At 47.7% G+C, this 20,948-nt stretch overlaps 1 protein-coding gene across 1 annotated transcript in view; it reads left to right on the forward strand.

Moving 5' to 3' along the window:
• LOC147884584 (ureide permease 5-like) overlaps positions 1–20,948 on the forward strand; it is a 202,790-nt gene that overhangs the window by 135,466 nt on the left and 46,376 nt on the right. The window lies entirely within an intron of this gene.

The following is a 20,948-nucleotide window of genomic DNA, read 5'->3' on the forward strand; positions in this document are numbered from 1 at the left end:
CACTTGTCACAGAATTGGTCATATGCTGCATTATAAATAGATGCTCATTTCTGTCGTCACCCTGTCTACTGGAAGATGCATAATTGCCTTGCTGCAATTTTCCATTCATAATGTCATTCTGCTTTTTGTAGCAGTCCTTAGCCATATGACCCATTTTACCACAGTAGTAGCATTCAACATTGCTGTTTGCATTTTGGCCTCTCTGCCATCCACCACGGCCTCTTTGGCTCCCCCTGCCTCTAGAGTTACCACGTCCTCCTGCATAGGACTGGTTTTCTTGAGTTTGCTGCATATTCTGATTTCTACCACGGCCTGCAGATCGGCCTCCTCTACCTTTGCCTCTACCTCTTCCAGCATTTGTGTAGAAGACAGTTTCTTTTGAAGTTCCTCCTGAAGAAGATGCACCCCCATTTCTCTCTTCAGAAATTAGAAGAGCAAACAACTCTTCAAAATCAGGAAATTTTTCACGGACGGCAATGGATGTCCGGAACTATGCATAATCCTTTCCTAGACCATTCAAGGTCACAGAAACTAGATCATCATCTTCCACTGGCGACCCAATGGAAGCAAGTGCATCTGCAATTTTCTTCACCTTCATGTGGTAGTCATTTATGCTCAAATTTTCTCTCTGCACATTGTGCAACTCCTGTTTGAGTTGCATTTTCCTTGCTTGCGTATTTGTGCTGTACATTTTTGCCAAAGTATCCCATGCCTCCTTTGGCGTACTTGCATCCTGAATATGCACAATCATAGAGTCCGAAATACTGATAGACAGCCAGTACATAACTTTTCTAGCTCTCTCATGCCATCCTTTAAATGCCTGCATTTCCTGTTGATTGGGAACATTAGGAAGAACATGTTCTTCTTCATTTCCTGTAATGAACTCCCAATAGCCTTTTCCCATAAGGAAATTCGTCATTCTAAACTTCCATGCCTGGAAATTGTTCTTGTCAAGCTTTTCAGTGACAATCTGTGAAAGAGAATCAGATGCCATTACAGAACACTGTAAAATATTCTGTCACTGCAAAATAGTACTAGAAAGTATAAGGAAAAAGCTCCTTTTCTGGAGCTCTGCCAAACTCGACCTTGCATCTAGAGTTGTGGTAGTGAACCAGGTTCTCTTGGCCACCTCCTGGTTTGTGTGTTCTTGTTGGTGCCAAGCTAGGGATTGCATCACTCAAGTCATCAGACCACCAGTCAGTAACTTTTTATGGAGTGGACTTCATGGCACAGCAAATGTTGCAGCAAGGGTGGCCTGGGAGACCATTATTCTCCCTACATGTGAAGGGGGCCTTAATGTCATTGACCTGGACTTGCAGTGCAGGGCATTGCTTTGTAAGGTGGTGGTGAGGGGACTCATGCCTGGGCAGGAACCTTGGAGGGATTTCTTTTTTGGACGCATTCAGGCTTGCACACCAACCTTGGGAGATGATTGGGTGGACAGCCCTCGCTGGATTTTCACATCAGCCCCTCTCAGATCTCCTACCTCTCCTCTCATAACTGCCATCCTGAAAGCTTGGGGGAGCTTCAGGAACACTCTTCGAAGGATTCCACCATCTACCGTCGAAGAGATTGATAGGCAGCCAATCACTTGGAATGATAGTATTCTTGACGAGCATGCCAAACCACTGGGCACTTCCCATTACATGCAGTGGTCTAAATGGGAGAGAGGCCCCGCCTACATAGTAGGCACTTGGAAAGCTTTTATCAGGCTACCTGAGGATCAGAGACTGTAGTCCGTGAGTCATCTCAGAGGGGTAGCATGCAGGATTCAGCAGATAGGTGCAGCCATCCCGGTGGAATGGACAGTTGAGTTGCCTATTACTTGGATGGGGGCTTTTTCAAGGACATGAGTTCCTTTACAGGTGATCCCTCTCCGAGGTCTCGAGGAAGACGCACTGGTCTTTGACGTTGGGGATGGAGGTTTACTCTCTACATCCAAGGATGGCATTCTTCTTGAGGTTGCCTTTCAGCCTATAAGGATTGCTAGTTTTGTGGACCATGGAGCGGGCTTGCAGTGGTACTTAGACCCCGACCCTCTGCTCTTGGCCTTGGGATCCTGGAGGTTGTGGTTATATGGAGGTGCACCTATCAGGTGCTTGCAGTGGGACCCAAGAGAGTGGGAGTGGAAAGATCATGGGCACAGAGAGAGGGGGATTCCCTTCTTTCGTTTCACGGTTGGTAATGCCAGGAGATTTCAGCTGAATAGTAGGGGTTGGATTCCCTCCAGAGCCCCCCATTGGGAAAGCTTCTTCATCACCACAGATTTGCATAGAAATTTCTGGAGAAGGCTCTAGAAATCCCTCAGAAATAGAAAGATCAATCTTTTCTTTTGGCTTTCTATTCATGGAGGGATTGCAGTGAACCTGTGGAGATCACGATTTGGGGCTGATCCCACTTGTCCTCGATGTCATTCTGCAGAGGAGTCAGTGCGACATCAGGCGAGGACTGTTTGGAAAGGGGTTGCTCGGATACTCAGCATCTTTCATACTTCCCCTTTCTTCATGACTTGGGGCTCGGTCGCATGGTTATCTCTTACCAGGCCCCAGGTGTTTTATGAGGGTGAGCCTTCTTCTTGGGCACTCTCGGTCCGCCGGCAGGTGATAGAGCCCTGCTCTTTTCAGGATGTACCACTTACTCCCTTCAGAGCTTCTCATGCTTCAGTGGACACCTCCTAGGAGATTTTGGCTAGCATTTCCTCTTGGCACATTTGGAGAGCTAGATGTACTGAGGCTTTGGATGGCACCCAGATACACCCATCGCAGGTGTTCACAGGTATTTGGACTGACACGGTTCACACTTTGATAGCCATATGGGCTAGCATGCAAGGCCCTTCACGGGCAGCCTCTTCTAGAAGGACTATATTTCTTCGAGTTTGGAGGGGTTCTCCCTTTTTCTCGGAGGTTTCTACCGGATTGAGATGGTACTATCAGCCTGAATCCTTTCTTTTTGGCTCTTGAGCTTTTCGTGCATTGCATGATGTATCCCGGATGGAGCTTGCTCTAACGGTTTTTCTTTAATACTTCATAGAAGTCTCTTTTTGAAAAAAAATAAAATAAAATCTATCCTGCAGCATTTCAGGCCAAAAAAAAAAAAAAAATCCCTCATCCCCACTAACAATATCCCACAAGCCCTTACCAACCAAGATGTTCTTAAGCATGAATGACCACAAGGCATAGTTTGGTCCATCTAGCTTGTCACCCTCGGACAAATTGCCAAAACTGTCTGAAAGAGTCGACATGATGCAAAATGGGATACCTACAAGCTGCAAATGTACCTACAAAAGGAACTGCAAGTTCCAAAAGTGCAACTGGCTGCAAACATTCCTGCAAATCCCAAATTAATACTGTCTGCAAATGCAAAGTACGACTGGGCTGCTCTGAAATGCCACTGATTGCACAATGCAATCACTGCAAAAATGGCATCAACCAATCACTGCACTCTGCTGCAATCTGATGTGCAATACCAAACTAAAAATGCACAACCCAAATCTGAAATAGTGCACCCACGAGTGCCAAATGCATCCAACAGAGCTCAAAGGCATCCACAACTGTAAAGTAACTGCAAATGCACCCAACATTGCAGAGTATCTACAAATGCACCTGAGAGTGCAAGAGTATGGGCTGCAAAAACAGTCCCGAAGCGAAATACACAGCTCAAAACACTTACTGAAAGTGCACCTTGGCCCGAACCAAATACAAAACAGTCCACTGACTGTGTGGGCAAGCTGGAGATTACAAAGGAGCTGAAGTGAGCTGCTTGGAGCTGAATGAAGGTGTCGGGAGTACTTCTGAACACAATGCACGTGCAGGGAAGAGCCTGGAGAAGTATGGATATGCTTGGAGCTGCTGGAACACACCCGAGAGAGGCTAGAGCTGAAAACGGTCCAGATCTGAGCAAGAGTGCCGAAAATACCCGAAAACTACTCGAAATGACCTTTCGACAAGTCGCACGGACTCCAAGCACTGTCGCGCAACTGTACGGACAGATCCGTACGAATGTACGGAAGTCCATGCAACTGTACGATTTCCCGTGCTTGAAATGGTGCGGGACATATTTGTTTTTATGCACGTAGCTCATAAATTTCGAAAAACATCGAAATCAGACCTCAAAAGGTCAAAAACCAGCCGCCGGACTGTTGGAGCTACCTCAAATGAAAGCTGGAGAGTTGAATGTGAGAACCAGGAACACGCACTGGAGCACCAAGCTTGCGGGAGGCTGGAAGCAAGCGTGGGAATGGGCTCTAGAGACGGAAGTGCTTTGATACCAAATGTAGGAACAAAGTGGAGACAGGTTGTGAACACAAGTGAGCAAGAGTGCACACACAAGAAAGCTCCAATAGAAATGTTCAAATGAAACAATACAAGTAGTTTGTATATATAGTACCCAAGTACTACCGGTTAACCATAGGGTTGACTTTATGCCTACAACACCATATCTTTGTAATGTCTTACATATGCCACACTCCATCTTTCATAAGTACAAGACGCATCTTTGTTTGCCATGTAGGGAAGTTCTTACTAGAAAACTTCTCGAACGAAATGATGGTTGATTTGGAAGACTCCATGGCTAGAAAAGAGTAGAAATGCAAGTGTAACTATGGAAAAATCACCTTGGTAAGTTCTTCATGAGCTGGAGCAGGTCTGGAGCTTTTTCATGGTAGACAGATGCAGAAGTTGAGCAAAAATTTGCAGGTAGAAGTAGAAGGACATGGTGTGCAAAAACTGTAAAATCAGCAAGGAGCAGCAGCTCTAAGAAAATGATTAGCAGCAACACACGGGCACTATCTTGCTAGTAAAAGGAGAAAATGGTGGGCTGGAGTAGAGGTCAATGATGAAGAGGATGGACAGCTCCACATTGAGCTGGCTGCATCATGCTTGGGCTGTCAAATCATTGAGCTCAAGAACAAAATCCGTGCACAGAAATAAATTTTGTCACTTCTTGCAAGAGCTATAACTTTTCATAGAAAACTCGGATTGCAATGATGTAAAAACAAAATTTTTAGTACTCAAAGTCCTCTACAACTTTGCTGAAGACAGAAAGCCGTCGCTCTGCTTCTAGATCCGGACAAAAGCGTCACATCGGCCGCAGGTCACTGAAAGAACAACAAAAACAGCCCACTCCAGGACGTCTTTGTAGCTGAAGGAAGGAGAAGAGAGGTGGTAGATCATGGCATGGTGAAGAGAGGTGGTACTCGATGTAGATTATCTCCTCTAAAATCTCCAAACAATGGTGAGGCTAAGGGGGGGGAAAGTGGAAAGGAAGGAGGAGAAATGAGTGTCTTCTAAGGAGGACAAGGGGGAGTAGCATCATTGGCCTCCCTCACCTCATCCTCTTGGAAGGGAAAGGGAAAGAGAGAGCAGGGCTAGGAACGTGGCTTTGATACCACATGAAGGAACATGTGGCAAGCTATCTCTAGGAAGGAAAGGAAAGCTTGCAAGCATAATGGAAATGAACTCAAATGGAAGTAGGCAATAGCAATGAACCAAAATACTCACATGTAGATAGCTTGATGTTGACTAATATGAAAAGACTCAAGACTAGTACAAGACTATATAATGTGAGCCTCTAGACTCTAGAAAGTCACAATGCATATGGGATAATCTCCCATATGACACGTGGCACTGTCCAGGACTCACTACCTAGGACACACAAATACACTCACTTTGACTTCATATTCCAACAAAAGTGCCATCTCAACCCTGTAGCAATCTCAGAGAAGAAGGGGGAGCCCCTCCATTCTCTAAAAAATGTGCTGAAGGAACATGGTGGAGAGGGAGAAAGAAAGAAAGAAAGAAAGTTCTTCGGAAGACCGATGGGTCTATGAGACTGTGAAAATCCTGATACAATGAGTTGTGGTAGTGGAGCTACTAAGCGAGCGTCCATACCAATGTAAAATGCAAAATGCAAAAAATGCAAAAAATGCAGAAAGGCAGTACTAAGTCCTAAGTACAACATAGTCACGTCGATGGTCGATTATATATCAATCTCAGCATCATCATCAATATCATCATCATCCCCAGCAACAGCAAGATATCAGGATGGATGAGGTAGTGGAGGCATGAAGTCGGCAATAGAGTGCTGTCGGCCACTCAGAGGTGCGGTCCTGGCACATCTCCTGGTCGTAGCTCTGCGTCTAACCAGGGCTACTGTGACCCCCATCGGTCGGGCTCCAACTCTAAACAAGAAGGGGATGTCTCCAAGTGTGATATGTGTGTCGACCCTCTGTCTGAGCTTTCGGGTCACGGTCATGTCGAGGCCTCGTCTCGTTGGGGTCCATGTGATCTAGCTGAAAGAACTCCGTGATAGAGCTCTGAGAGGGATCAACCAAGGAAGAAGTCTGCTCCTGTCTCCATGCTCGGAGTATCCTCTCGTGGTGTCTAAGTGCCTCATGAATGAAACTCATGAATGAAACCTGCCAAACACCGCTGGTCTGGATAGGAGAGAAAATGGGCTAAAATCCCATAACTATCTCTGAAGAGGCAGTGGAAACGTCCTCGAATCTCATAGTACATAGGACACCTGAAGATGAAATGCTCCTCTGTCTCAACCTCCTGTATGTCACATAGTGTGCATATGCGCCGCTCCCTGGGTAGTCGCTCTGCTCTGCCGCTCTCGATGCGAAGTCTGTGCGAAGAGACCTGGAACTGCCCAAGAAAGAAAGAAAGAAAGAAATTTTATTAAAGGTCCATGGAAGGCCATACATGGCCTATGGGACACAAAATCATCCGAAAGGAAAATATATCATCAACGATGCGCCAACTAGGTGGCCTCATCGTAATACAGCTAAGATGCCAAAAATGGCTACAAAATCCTAGATACAAAATGAAATGAAATAGAGTACCAAAAATGCGTAGATACAAAATGTAAAATATGAAATATGAGGAACATCGTCTTCCCTAAGGGGTCTGTGATCCAAAGAAATGATGGAAGTCATGGCCATCGACCATGCCTCATGCCATGAGTGTGAAGATCTGGGCAAGTGTCAAGTGGGCTGCTGGCGGTGCCAAGTCTCCATGGAGCAATCTCCTCCGAAAATCTGCCATCATCCTCCGTCGTCTAGAAATAAAGCGACGGGTACGGCCTTTGTGTAAGATCATCCTGCGGTGCTGCCGGATCATGTCATATGTACATCCTCGGGGTGGAACCATCGGTGCTCTCTGGCAAGATGGGCTATCTCTGTGCTCATGGTCCTGTGCCTCATCCTGCTCCTCATGAATAACCAGGTCTCTGGCAGGGATGCGACGGTGCTCTGTGAGGAATCTCTCTCTGTATCTGGTGATCTCCCTGATGAACAATGCTAAGTAATACTGATCCTCATACTCCATAATCTGAGAGAGAGGTCCAAATCCGTGCCCAAATAAACAGTGAAATTTGCCACGGATCTCATAATATAAAGGGCATCTGCAAACAAAGTGTTCCTCAGTCTCCACCTCCCCCATAGTGCAACAAGGGCATATCCTAATCTCTCGCCTGGGTCTATGTCCGGTAGCTGTACAACGCATCCTGCCGGCCTCAACGTCTAATCTGTGGGAAGATACCCTGAGCTGGCCCAAGGCAATCCTGAGTGAGTGCGACATATGAACGCCGATATATCCTGGGGATATGATGAAGCCATCCTCTGAAATCCTGAGAAAATGGTCACGATATGTGGCCATCTTCGTAGGAAGCTCTATGGGATGAACCCAAGTGCGAAACGTGTGTAGCTGCAACAAATCTGCCCTGATAACCTGACTGAGCTCATGTCGAGTGAGAGGGAGGCGAGGGGCATCTATGCTGTATCGAAATGGTGCCAGCCTATCCATATCCAAGCCCAATGAGGTGAGCCATGTGGAGAGTGTGTGGTACCAACAAAAAGTATGACCTCTCTCCGCTAACATCTGCGAGGATGTCAGTGCTAGCCACGGTAATCGTGCTCTGCCTGCTGCTGAGTCTCCGAGCGCCCTGATCCTATGCAAGTATGTAACTGACTGAAATGCTGCATCTAGCGCTAGGGGTGTAGCTCCGAACTCTGTGAGCATAATCTGATGTGGTACCGTGGGCTTCGCTCTGATCAATCTGGAGAACATGATGATCTGTAACCTCTCTACTCGTCTCCAATCTGCAACACTGAGATCTCCTGCCCAAAAGAGGCTAGCATACATGGCTGCAGGTCTCACCAGCGTATCGAAAAGGAAGGAATTCGTGTCGGGATGCTGAAAATGTGACTGTGCACACTGCCTCTCGAGAAGAGCCAAGGCGGCATACCCTCTACTGATCCTATCTCGTGCTGCATGCGTCATGGTGAAGACTGGACCTCTAAATGTGGCACCCAAATATGTATACTCCCTGACTAGCTCCACCTCCTGCCCATCAAATGTGAAAGAGAACTCGCCTCTCCTATAAACCTGGTATGACGTGTTGAAGACCATGACTTTGGTCTTCCCCAAGGTTTACAGACAACCCTTTGTCCTGACAAAAGCTTTGAAGTGCATGGAGATGTGCCTGTAAACCCTGCTGGGAGGAAGAAATAAGAACCACGTCATCTGCATAGAGGAGAATCGGTATCGTGGATCCTGCCAGTAAAGAACCTGTACCACCCATTGTCTGTATGTACATCTCTAACTCATCGATATAGAGACCAAAGAGTGTCGGAGACAAAGGACACCCCTGCTTCACCCCTATCGTACTGCGTACTTCCCCCGACAGCCCCGCCTGTGTCCTGACTCTACCTGTGACTCTCTCATACAAGGCCATGATCGCCCATTGAATCTCCCCATTGAATCCCAAGTCACGAAGTCACTGGAAGAGTCTGAAACGCGGCACAGTGTCAAATGCCTTTCTGAAGTCCACGAAGCAGCAATAGAGCCGTTGCTTACGTGACTTCGCCTCCTCAATCAAAGCCCTGAGTGTGAAGATATGATCTAGAGTCGAGTGCTCTGCACGAAATCCTGCCTGCCCTCTAGCTCTCATACCTGTCGCCTCGGCATGGTCATTTATATGTCCTTCTAGAATGGTCGCATAAATCTTGGCCATGACATGGCCAATCATAATGGTCCTGTAGTTCGACGCCTCCAAAGGATCCCCCGCCGACTTGTGTATGGGTACTATAGTCTTTTCTAGCCAACTAGGTGGAAGACCTGTACAAATGGACTCGTTAAAAAGACGGGAGAGGACTGTAGCTAAGGCATCAATCCCATGGATTACATACTCCGCTTGCAATCCATCATGGTCCTTAGCTCTCCCAGTCTTCAAACGATGAACTGCTGCTCGGACACTACTGGATGAGAATAAGGCAGAGGAGGTGGGTCTAGGCACATGGGATAAGTCGATCTGTGGCTGGTCTGGAATATCATATAAAGTGGAAGTATAGGCAAGCCAAACCTGCGGGTCTGTAAGAGGAGTTTGAGATTTCAAGCGAAGGAATTTCTTCCAGAATTCCTTGGAATCACAGCTGAAAAGTAAACTTCTCAGCTCAGCCTCATTCCGGGCTAGAAATTGGCGCTTTTTGTGTGGCACCAAATGCTTGTAACTCTTCTTGGTCTCAATGAGGAGGGGAGACTTCTCCTGTGTCTCAAGGCGAAGCTTCCTGCGGAGTTCTTTACACTCCTCATCATACCGTCCATTACAAGGCACAAGACCGACTGGTGGAGGACTGGATGTGTGGCAAGTGACGAGGAAGGACTTGTGGGCTGCCGAGATTATGGAGGTATGTACAAGGTCCCACCGATCCTGTGTGGAGGGTAGGGCATCGAGAAGGTGTGGACGGAGAAGACTACTCAGGTGCTGGCTATAAATATCATCGAACTGGTGGTCAAAATGAACCTCATAGTATGGCTGACGCTCATGATGTCTAGAAGGGGGGGCATGAGGAATCTGGATAAGAATAAAGTGGAGACGTGCATGATCGGTTGAAGGCATAAGAGGGTCGACTGTGAGGTTATGTACAAAAGGGATTAAAGTCGGGGGACCCAAGACGTAATCAATGACGCTCGTACCACCACCCGCGAAGGGAAAACATGTGGCTGTGGATGAATGCGGCCACTGTCGAAGTCCATTATAAATGACCATGCCATGCGATGAGAGAAGCTCCAATAGGCGATGTCCCTGATCTGTCACCTCTATCCCTCTATCTGAAGATAAGCGTGGAAAACTCTCATCTGGGGCAGCTGGAACTAAGAATGGGTCCTCAGCAAAGTCCAAAATCTCTGCCTGTCTGTCTGATGTCCTCGCGTTGAAGTCTCCTAAAAGGATGACCTCTCCGCGGCGTGAGTACTCCAATACATCGGCTGACATCCTCAAAAGGTGACTGTCCTGGTCCATCTGAGGCATAACGAGACTGTCTCGGGGGAAAGTAGCATACTGCAATAAACAAGTCTCTCAGGGGGGGTCTCCTGGTCCGTACCCAAAGATATCTGGCCCGATGGTCTCTCCTCACGACTATGAGTATCGATCTGAGATGCTCTCTATAAAGAACTGCCACACCGCCAGATCCTCTGACTCCTTCTGATCGTCTAGTCTGCTGTCGAAAGACAGACTCCCAGGCATACCCTGTCACCTGTGGCAAGCCTCTCTCTGGGCTCTCATGGGTCTTTGTAAGGAAGATGATGTCCTGATGAAAAAAGGTCTCTCGTAAGTTGCCAGGCTGAGCTGTGAGGGAACCATTACAGTTCCAAACTGCGAAACTCAAGCTATCTGGCAGGCTACGTGTCCCATAGGCCTCGTGTCGTCAACTGTGGGCTCCAGCCGGCCTAGATCGCATAGCTCCTATCAAAAGTCTGCCCTCTCTGATCACGGCCCACTTGCCCTCACGACGGGAAACATCCCTCTGTGCAATGAGACATATATGCTCCTCCCACTGAAGAGCTGTAAGGTCCTCATCTGGATCTCCTCCGTTATACTGCGAGACGGGCCTCAGCATCTGTGAATCTGATGATAAGTGGCTGGTGCCGTGCTGGATCTCGGCCCACTCAATATGCAGCTACTATGCCATGATCCTGAACTCCGAGTGTCCCAGATATGAAATCTGTCGCCTGATCCATGGCTGATCTCGTATCTGATCGCTCAACTCCGCGGATGCGGATGTTGAGGGCCTTCTGAGCTCGCCACTGACTCTCGGCAATAGTCGCAGAGATTGTGGTCTGCTGGGCCTGTGGGGCTCTACGCACAACGTCCACCCACTCTGAGGTCTTCTGCGCCTCTGTCTGCAGTGTGGCCAGCCTCTCCTCAACTGCTGCATTAGCTGGAGGAGCTACATGCAGCTGCTGGAGGCGATCATCGCATGCCACAACATGCTCCTGAATGTGTGCCTCCAACTGCACTATGCGCTCAACATGTGTCCATAACTGGATGTCCCGATCAATATCTCTGGTATGAAGCTGGCGAATATGGGAGTCCTGATCAGATCTATGACTCTCAACTGTCGATAACTGAGCAGTCAGTGTGTGTATCTGTGCTGTGAGAGACTGAATCGCAGTGCCCTGAAGTCTGCAAGTCTCCATGCACTGCATAACTAAATCTCTCAAGCGCAGATTATCTGCCAAGTTGCTTCCGCTGTGGAGGGTGAAGGGGAGAGGGGGTACAAGGATGAGGGGATAAGAGGATAAGAAGGCGAGTAAAGGAGGGGTGCAGAAAATGGAGGTCCTGAAGAGAGATATTCGGTAGGAGGAAGTAGGGAGTCAGGGACCGAAGAAGAGCCTACACTAGGGGAGGAAGGGGCTGAAAGGGAGGTTAGGTGGGAAGAGGTGGGAAGAAGCTGGGTAGGGACTAGGGGAAGAGGAGGAGGTGAAGCTGAAGGAGGGGGAGGAGGAGGATTGAGTAGAGGAGGTGGGTAGGAAATGGTTGGGATTGAGGCAAGGGAGGTAACCGGAAGTGATGGGGGAGATGGAAGTAAAGGAGATGGGGTAGGAGCCACAGGAGGATTGAGTAAAGGAGGTGGGTAAGAAAGGGTTGGGGTGGAGGCAAGGGAGGTCGTTGGAGGTGGTGGGGAAGGAGATGTTAAGGGTAAAGAAGAACTTGCCTCTTCAGCTCTTGTACTGCTGCCTATGCTTTTATCTTTCTCTACTTTTGCTCCTTGGGGGGCCATGGTGGAGCTCCTTGTTTGTGGCATCTCCTTAGTGAGGAAGGGAGGGGAGCAGCGGAAAGGGGAGGGGGGGGGCAGCTAGCAGGGAGAGAGAGAGAGAGAGCGGGTGAGGGAGGGGCTGAGCGGGGGGCTGAGCGGGTGAGGGAGGGGCTGAGCGGGAGGCTGAGCGGAGGGGCTGAGCGGGTGAGGGGGGGGGGGGCTGAGCGGGTGAGGGAGGGGCTGAGCGGGGGGCTGAGCGGGTGAGGGAGGGGCTGAGCGGGGGGCTGAGCGGGTGAGGGGGGGGCTGAGCGGAGGGGCTGAGCGGGTGAGGGGGGGGCTGAGCGGAGGGGCTGAGCGGGCTGAGCGGAGGGGCTGAGGGGCTGAGCGGGCTGAGCGGGTGAGCGGGAGGCTGAGCGAAGGGGGGGCTGAGCGGGTGAGGGGGGGGCTGAGCGGAGGGAGAGAGAGCTGGCCCAAGGCAATCCTGAGTGAGTGCGACATATGAACGCCGATATATCCTGGGGATATGATCTGTGTGTATCCTGGTGGGTCAATGAAACCCTCCGCTGTGATATGCTAGGAGTGATCTCTGTAGAAGCTAAGCTTCACTGGGAGTTCACTCGGTTCCAACCAGGTCCGAAAAGTGTGTAGGTGTAGTAGATCCTCACGGATAACCTAGTTGACCTCGTGTGATAAGAGGGGAGAGAATGGAGCATCCATGCTATACTGGAAGGGAGGTAGTCTATCCATGTGGAGCCCCAGTCGCTCAAACCATCTCTCTGTACGTGCATACCAACACCTTTGATCTCCTCCTACTGCAAGTGCCATAGAAGAGGATAAAGCTATCCATGGTAGCCTACTATGCCCCGAGGTATAATCCCCATATTCCCTAACTCGGTATAGATATGTGATGACCTGAAATGCAGCATCTAGCTGTAAAGGGGGTGACCCAAACTCAGCCTGAATAATCTGGTGAGGAACGGATGACTTACCACGAATCATCCGTGATAGCATGAGACCCTGTAGCTGCTCCACATGGGCCAACTCTGTATCGGACAAGTTTGGCCCCCAACAAGGACTGCCGTATATCCCCGCTGGGCGAGCCAAGGAGTCAAAAAGCAACCCCTTGGTGCGTGGATCCTGAAAGTATGAGCGGAAGCACTGCCTCTCTAGCCTGGCCAATGAGGCATACCCTCTACTCAAGCGTGCCTGCATCGCGGGTCTCGTAGTGAAGCTCGGTCCGGAGAAGATAACCCCAAGATAAGTGTATGATGAAACTATCTCAACAGATGACCCCGCAAATGTGAACTACTCCTGACGCATGATGGCTCGAGACGTATTGAAGATCATGACCTTGGTTTTACCCAGGTTGACTTTCAAATCATGAGACTCACAAAAGGACTGTAGTGCGTCTAGGTGTCTCTGAAGCCCCTCTGTTGAGGAAGACAAGAGAGCCACGTCATTTGCATATAGAAAAATCTGGATCAGCGTGCCCGCAAGAGAGCAACCTACACCCCCTGTGTCTGCATCACTATCTCAAGCTCGTCAATGTAGAGGCCAAGCAAGGTAGGCAACAAAGGACACCCTTGTTTGACCCCGATGGTACTCATGATCTCGTCTGTCCACCCGGATCCTACCCGAACTCTGCGAGAAACTCTCTCATAAAGTGCCATGACAGCCCAAATGATCTCTTGGTCATAACCCAAGTCCTGTAGGCGCCGTATGAGGCGGGCTCTCGGGACCGTGTCAAATGCCTCGCGAAAATCCACAAAGCAACAATAAACCCTCTGCTTCCGTGACTTCGCCTCCTTGATGATACATCTGAGCGTCAGAATGTGGTCCATGGTTCCATGATCACGCCGGAATCCGGCCTGTCCTGCTGCTCTGAGTCGTCGACACTTTGCAAGTCTGCTAACCTCGGAGTCAAGTACTGATGCATAAATCTTTGACATGACATGTCCAATCATAATGGTCCTGTAGTTCTCCGGGCTCATGGGATCCCCTCCCTTGTAGATGGGTGAGATAGTGTTAATGGTCCAAGTGTGTGGAAATCCCAAATAAACTGCTTCATTAAAAAGCTTTGCTAAGATCAGGGCTAGGAGGTTAATCCCATATGCAATGAACTCAGTGCATAGTCCCTCATGATCCTTCGCTCGGCCATTATGAAGTTTCATTACAGCATCCTTTACCCCTCCTCTAGTGAAGAGGGTGCAGAATGTGGGACGAGGCATGTGTGAGAGGCTAGGGACTGGCTGATTTGGGATGTCATAAAGTGTGCATGCATAATCAAGCCAGATCTGGGTGTCAGTGAGTGGCGGAGGGGACCGTCCTTCTAGAAATCTCCACCAGAAGTCCTTAGAGTTGTTACTAAACAAGATGTTCAGTAGCTCCTCCTCGTTTTGACGAACGAAGTGTAGTTTCTTTCTCCGTACTAGTCTACGGTATTCACGTAGCGTATCTGGTGCGCTGGGAAGACTGTTTATGGTTTCAAATCTGAGTTGACGGCGTAAGGCCTTACACTCATCATCGTACCAACTATTACAGGGTACGATTCCAAGGGGTGGTGGGCGGGTGGAGCGGGTGGTGTGGGGAACAGCGTGAATGGCAACCTCGTGTAGTGAGCAGATGACAAGGGCAGCGCGATCCTCTAAAAGGGGTATGAAGTCAATATAAGCGAGAAGTATGTACAGACGGCCAGAGTAAGAAGGTGAGTGATCTCGATCAAAGCGTATATCGTGGTAGGTGGAGTAAGCACTGAGTGGGGTGGAAGGTGCTGTGCGAAGGGAGGTGGAGATGCGAAAGAAAAGGTATGTGTGATCAGCCCCTGGGGAGAGAGGTGCTACAGTGAAGTCAGTAATGCGAGATGTGAAGACAGGGGATCCCATGATGTAATCAACAACACTGGAGCCCCCCCCATGTGGAAAGCATGTGAAACCACCTGAAGCGGGCCATCTGTCAAGACCATTATAGATAATGAGATCATGTATTCTGCCTAGGTCTAATAGGGCCTGCCCATAGGATGAGAGTGGACCTCGCCTGTCAGCCGAAACCCGTAGCATACCTGCCTCCTCAAGGTCAATATCTGCCAGTAGAGTGGAATCATCTCTGAAATCAAGAAGTGGTACCTGATGGGTCCTTGTCCTCGCGTTGAAGTCCCCCAGTAGAAGGACTTCTCCGTGGCTAGAAAAGTCAACGATGGACTGATAAAGGGCAGCAAATGGGGATGTCTCATCATCATCTCGAATATCTCTGGCAAAGTGGCAGGTCTCCGAGGGGAAGTAGCAAACTGCGACAAATAGATCCTGGTTGTCCATGTGTCGTATCCGGATCCAAAGAAATCTAGAATGTGTCTCTCTCTGCTCTACTGAAATGATCCCCCGAAGTGTGGATTTGAAAAGGACTGCAACTCCACCTGAACCTCGAACTCCTCCTGTACCCCTCGTCTCATCTCTATAGGCAGACTCCCATGTATATCCGTTGACTATTGGGAGAGGGCGCTCTTTGCTGCAGCAGCGGGATCAGGCCTGAAATGAGGGGAAGTGGGCAGTGGTACGAGAGGGACGACTTCTTATAGGCCCCCGTAGGGCACCTGCCCCCTCCCCTACATAGGGAAGCAGGGCCTATGAGACTCAGATATCCAAGACCCTATCCTGCACCATTTGGGAGAGAGAGGGTAGGGTAGGGAGAGAGGAATTGATACTCAAAGAAAGACATAATGAAATGGAAATGAAATGACTATAGCAATGAACCAAAATGAAAGTACTCACATGTAGACCAACGAGCTTGTAGCTTGATACTTGATTGATTTGACACTAGATAAGTACAGCTCTTATATAAGAGCACACACACACATATGAACACCTATGAATATGGGATAATTCCGAATGTGACACGTGGCATTCATAGGAGACACTAGACTAGAACTCAATGTAGAACACACTAGAACACACCAAACTGACTCAACTTGGCTTCATATTCTAACATCCCCCATGAAGGCAAGGTCAAAGACTACTGGAATGGAACCAAGGACAGAACATGACAGTGACACGACTACTAAATTGTGCAATTTCTGAACTAGACATGGCTTCCATGCCAACTCAGAGGCTGAAGTCTGAGCATGGTTCAGAGGTCAGACTGAGCACTCACATGGCTTTACGTCCCAAACATGACTCAGAGGCTCATGTCTCAGCATGGATACATGAACAACTCAGAGGTCCAGAAGACCAATGCACCAACATCCTAGAACTCCTATGCTTTGTCTGATAACTAGACCCTATCAATGCCAATACATGGCTCCCACAGTACATCCCCCTCTTGATTCCAGGGACTAACTAGAAACATGGAGTCACACACCAAAAATATAAAAGAAATACATCATTTTAGGAGGACTGTCCAAGGCAGAGGACCTTTAACTCAAACATATTAAAAAATATAGAACCTTGTTCTTGTTGAAGCCGATCCCATCGGAGTGGAACTTGCAGGTGTGTACCGATGGATATATAGTCTGCTTCATCGTGATCTTGAGACATGCATTCTCCTGCATTTTAATGTCCATACCAATGATCATTTGTCTTTGTGGATGTAGACCAATGAGAATCGAAATGATACTTGATTCCTGTGTTAGAACTCTTGAAAACCTGCCTCTTTCTCATGTTGGATTAGGGAAATTTGAACTCCATTAAGAAACTGATCTCTTTTCCCTTTTGATCACATCAATGCAGCTCTGGAAAGATGACAAACATGCCGTCTCATTCTCACCACAACCTTCATTCTGAATGGACCCATCTTTTCCAGTCCCTTTCTTTCTCAGTCTGACAAAATTGTTCTGTCGCTTGATGATGCATCACACCCACTTTTCTGTGACATCTTTGATCACCGAACTTGATTGGGGTCCTCTAGCCTGCTGGATTGGTTTAAAAGAGCTCAGAAATGGTGAGAAATCTGACTACTCTTATCATGTTTGGGTGGGTTTTTGGAATAGAAAACTGCTAATTCATAACAGAGTGCATATTTAACAATCTCTTTCTCACTGTTACAAAAAGGAATTGACACTCATTCATTTCTCATGGATGATCATAATCTGGAAACAGAGAATGCAAGACTGTGCATAATAGCATCATTCATCATTCATCAGATAATAACATGAACTCTCAAACTTAGTCATCTAGATTGCATTCCAACACATCTATGCAAAACAACAACTGGATCCCGAAAACATATGGGTCAGAACTCAAAAGTCGTACCCCATAGTAGGTGGATTTTCATATCCTAAAGGATAAAGTCTGAGACTTAAATGCATATTTATCAGTTGAATATGGACTAAATATATCACCTATATCAAACCAATCCACAATAATCCATATAGAGCCATGCCTCTATCCTAGGTAATCCAACAACAATTAATTCATGGAGATACTTTCCCATCTGTCAGGCATGACTTCAAAGGGTGTAGCAGACTGCCTATCTTAAGATGTTCAACTCTATGACGTGGCATTTCAATACATATTCTTGGACACCTTTATATATTCCATACCAAAAGATTTGTCTTTTGAGAAACACATACGTCTTATGAATTCTGGATTGTCTTGCACTGGGACAATCCGGACACGTAAAAAAGAATTTGGTGCCCAATGTCATTATTATTTGGGACACAGACTCTACTTTTTTAGAGTAGGTAGCCATCTTCAATTTTTTATTTTTTCCCTTTATCACCAACCTGTGGTGTGTCACCAATTTTTTTTTTCAAGAAAATTACGTCATTAAGACCTAATAAAGAACCAAGGCGGAGGCTGAAAATGCCATCTCAACCCTGAAGGAAACTCAGAGAAGAAAGGAGATCCCCTCCAAACTTTGAAAAAAGTAACTCTCCTGGCAATGGATGCTCTGGAAGATCCCTGTATGCTCGCCCAAATGGCCATCAGAGTGTGTACTGTGTCAGTCCAAATACTGGCCATAGTCTAGGAAGGGTGAACGTGGATTCCCTCCATTGCCTCTGTACACCTGGCTCTCCAAATATGCCAAGCTGCAATGCTAGCCAAAATCTCCCAAGACGTGTCTACTGAGGCATGAGCAGCTTTGAAAGGAGTGTGGGGAACATCCTGGAGGGAACAAGACTCCACTCAATGTCGCCGTACAATGAAAGCTGGATCTAGATCATGTATCTTGAAAAACACTTGTGGGCCAATAAGAGATAACCAAGCCACTGAACCCCAGGTCATATAGAAAGGTGCTATATGAAAGATGTTGAAAATCCTAGCAACACCTTTCCAATCATCCTCGCCTATTTGCACTCCCAAAGACAATGCTGTAGTGACTCAACTGCCATGTGACAACGAGGACAAATAGGGTCAGCCCCGAACCTGGACAAATAGGGTCAAGCCCGAACCTGAGCCCCGAACCTGGATCTCCACAGGTTCACTGCAATTTCTCCATGAATAGAAAGCCAAAAGAAAAGAGTGACCTTTCTATTCCTGAGGGATTTCCAAAGCCTACGCCAAAAGTTCTTCCGCACTACTGCGGAAATCTGAAAACTATCCCAGTGTGGTGCTCAAGAGGGCCTCCAACCTCCACTGCTGAGCTGAAATCTCCGAGCATTTCTAACTGTATATCGAAAGAAGGGAAAGCTCTTCTCTTGGTGCCCCTCATCAATCCATTCCCACTCCCCTGGGTCCCACTGCAAGAACCTAATAGGGGAACCACCATACATCCAAAGTCTCCAAGACCCCAGCGCAAGGAGAATAGGATCAGGATCGAGATACCATTGTGAATCCCTGCCCCACTCCATGAATCCTGCAATCCTGACAGGCTGAAATGCAACCTCCAAAAGAATATGATCAGAAGATCTGCTAAGTCTGCCTCCCAACTGAACATCAAAGTCAAGGGTATCCTCATGTGCATCCTGCAATGCAATGACCTGTAACGGGATGCCCGTCCCTGAGAACGCTCCCCACCAAGTGGACTCTGTAAGTGGCATGTCATCTATGTCAATCCACTCTAGCGGAATGGCTGTCTGTATCTGCTATATCCTGAGTGCACTCCCTCTGAGGTGGCCAACTACTAAAAATCTATGATCCTCTGGAAGTCTCATAAAGGCCTGCCAAGCGCCTACAATAGAGGTAGGTCCCCTCTCCCATCTAGACCACTGCATATAATGTGATACTCCTAGTGGACGGCCATGATGATCCGAAATCGAGTCATTCCACATGACTGGCTGCCTTTGAATCTCTTCACAAGAAGTGGGTGGAACTCTGCAAAGTGTGTTTCTGAAGCAGCCCCAAGCTTTCAGAATAGCAGCCATGAGAGGGGAAGGTGGGGATTTGAGATGGGCTGAAGTAAAGATCCATCTGCTGCTGTCCAACCAATCTCCCCCATGAGAAGGGGTGCAAGACTGAATGCTGTGTGAGAAAAAATCCTTCTAGGGCTCCTGTCCAGGCATCAATCCACGTACTACAAACTTGTAGAGCAAGGCCATACACTGCAAGCTCGGGTCAATAATATTGAGACCCCCTTCTCCTGTGGGGAGAATGAGGGTCTCCCAAGCCACCCGGGATACAACATCTAAGGTTGCATCTAAACCGCTCCATAGGAAGTTCTTGATAGGTCTCATGAGATGAGCGATACAATCTCTAGATTTGCACCAACATGAGCAAACAAACCAAGCAATGGCCAACAATACTTGGTTCACAACCACAACTCTGGATGCAAGGTCAAGTCTGGCTGAACTCCAAAAGATGAGTTTCCTCCTGATACTCTCCAGCACGGGAGCGAACTGCTGTGCTGGAGAGATGCCCAACCCAACCTGGCATCCCAGATATCTGATGGAGACTCCCCTTTGAATCCAAGTGAACCCTATGTCAATCCCCCAAACTGGAGTGTCCTCATCGCTGATCCAAAAGCCATTGGATTTGTTCCAATTTATGTGTGCACCTGCCGCAATGCAAAACAAATCCAATGCTTTCCTGAATGAATTTAGTGTCTGTGGTGTGTCACCATTTTCATGTGACTCCTCAATGAAGCTCCTTGACCCACTAGATCAAACTCACTTTTTTCCTTTAGGGACTCTAGGGAATCGTTTTGGAAATGAGTATACTAGTATTACATCTAAAATAACATGAGGGCTTTCTTTTATCATTCCTCCTTGCCATTCTGTGATTCTTGGATCCCTCTTTGTGTGCCATTCTGTGAGGTCTCTTTCTGTAGAGGCCTCTTTCTAAGGTGGGCCCATTTCCAAAGTCCTTTTTTGAATCCAACACCTCATTTGGGACATTCCTTCAGTTCCATGTGTCTCTAATGTTGCATCCTCCCTTTAACCTTTAGTCTCCTTTGAGTGGGGTTCATTTTTGAAGATAAGAACTCACTTGCAATCTTTTTGCACGACGCTTATGTCAAATTATTGTACTTCTTTGGACTCCATGTGTTGTTAGTGCAAGCACATGCCAATTGAGTTGCTCACTAGGCTACAAGCACAAATGGTAAGGCCACCACTTCCAACACCCCCCTTGATAAAAACCAATTGGCTAAGTCAATTCACCCTGAGTCAACCCCCCCTTTTTGGAGCTCCATAAATTGACACATGTCTCCACCGCTTGCCCACTGCAGGTACCAAGATCGCCCATGGTATACAATTGTCCCCCACTAGATGTTGTCAACCCTTGCCAGCCTAAGGATATTAACATTAATGTATTACCACCACATGTAATTACATATTGCAGGATTCACGTTAATCAAGTGCTTAGCTGTCCATGTGCGTGGTTCACTAAGTGTCGTCTATTGTGGACTTTAGATCGTGAATAGAACACCAACTCTAATACCATGTTAGGGCAGAAAGTTCCCCCACATGTCAGCTCTGGGAAGTGTAATAGAAGGGACTGCCTAACAACTGCCTCTTACCTTGCAAATGGACGGATACTGT

Source organism: Dipteris shenzhenensis, chromosome 26 (genome assembly GCF_047967505.1).
Source record: "Dipteris shenzhenensis isolate YYH24624 ecotype China chromosome 26, Dip_SZ_1.0, whole genome shotgun sequence".
Taxonomy (NCBI): Eukaryota; Viridiplantae; Streptophyta; class Polypodiopsida; order Gleicheniales; family Dipteridaceae; genus Dipteris; species Dipteris shenzhenensis.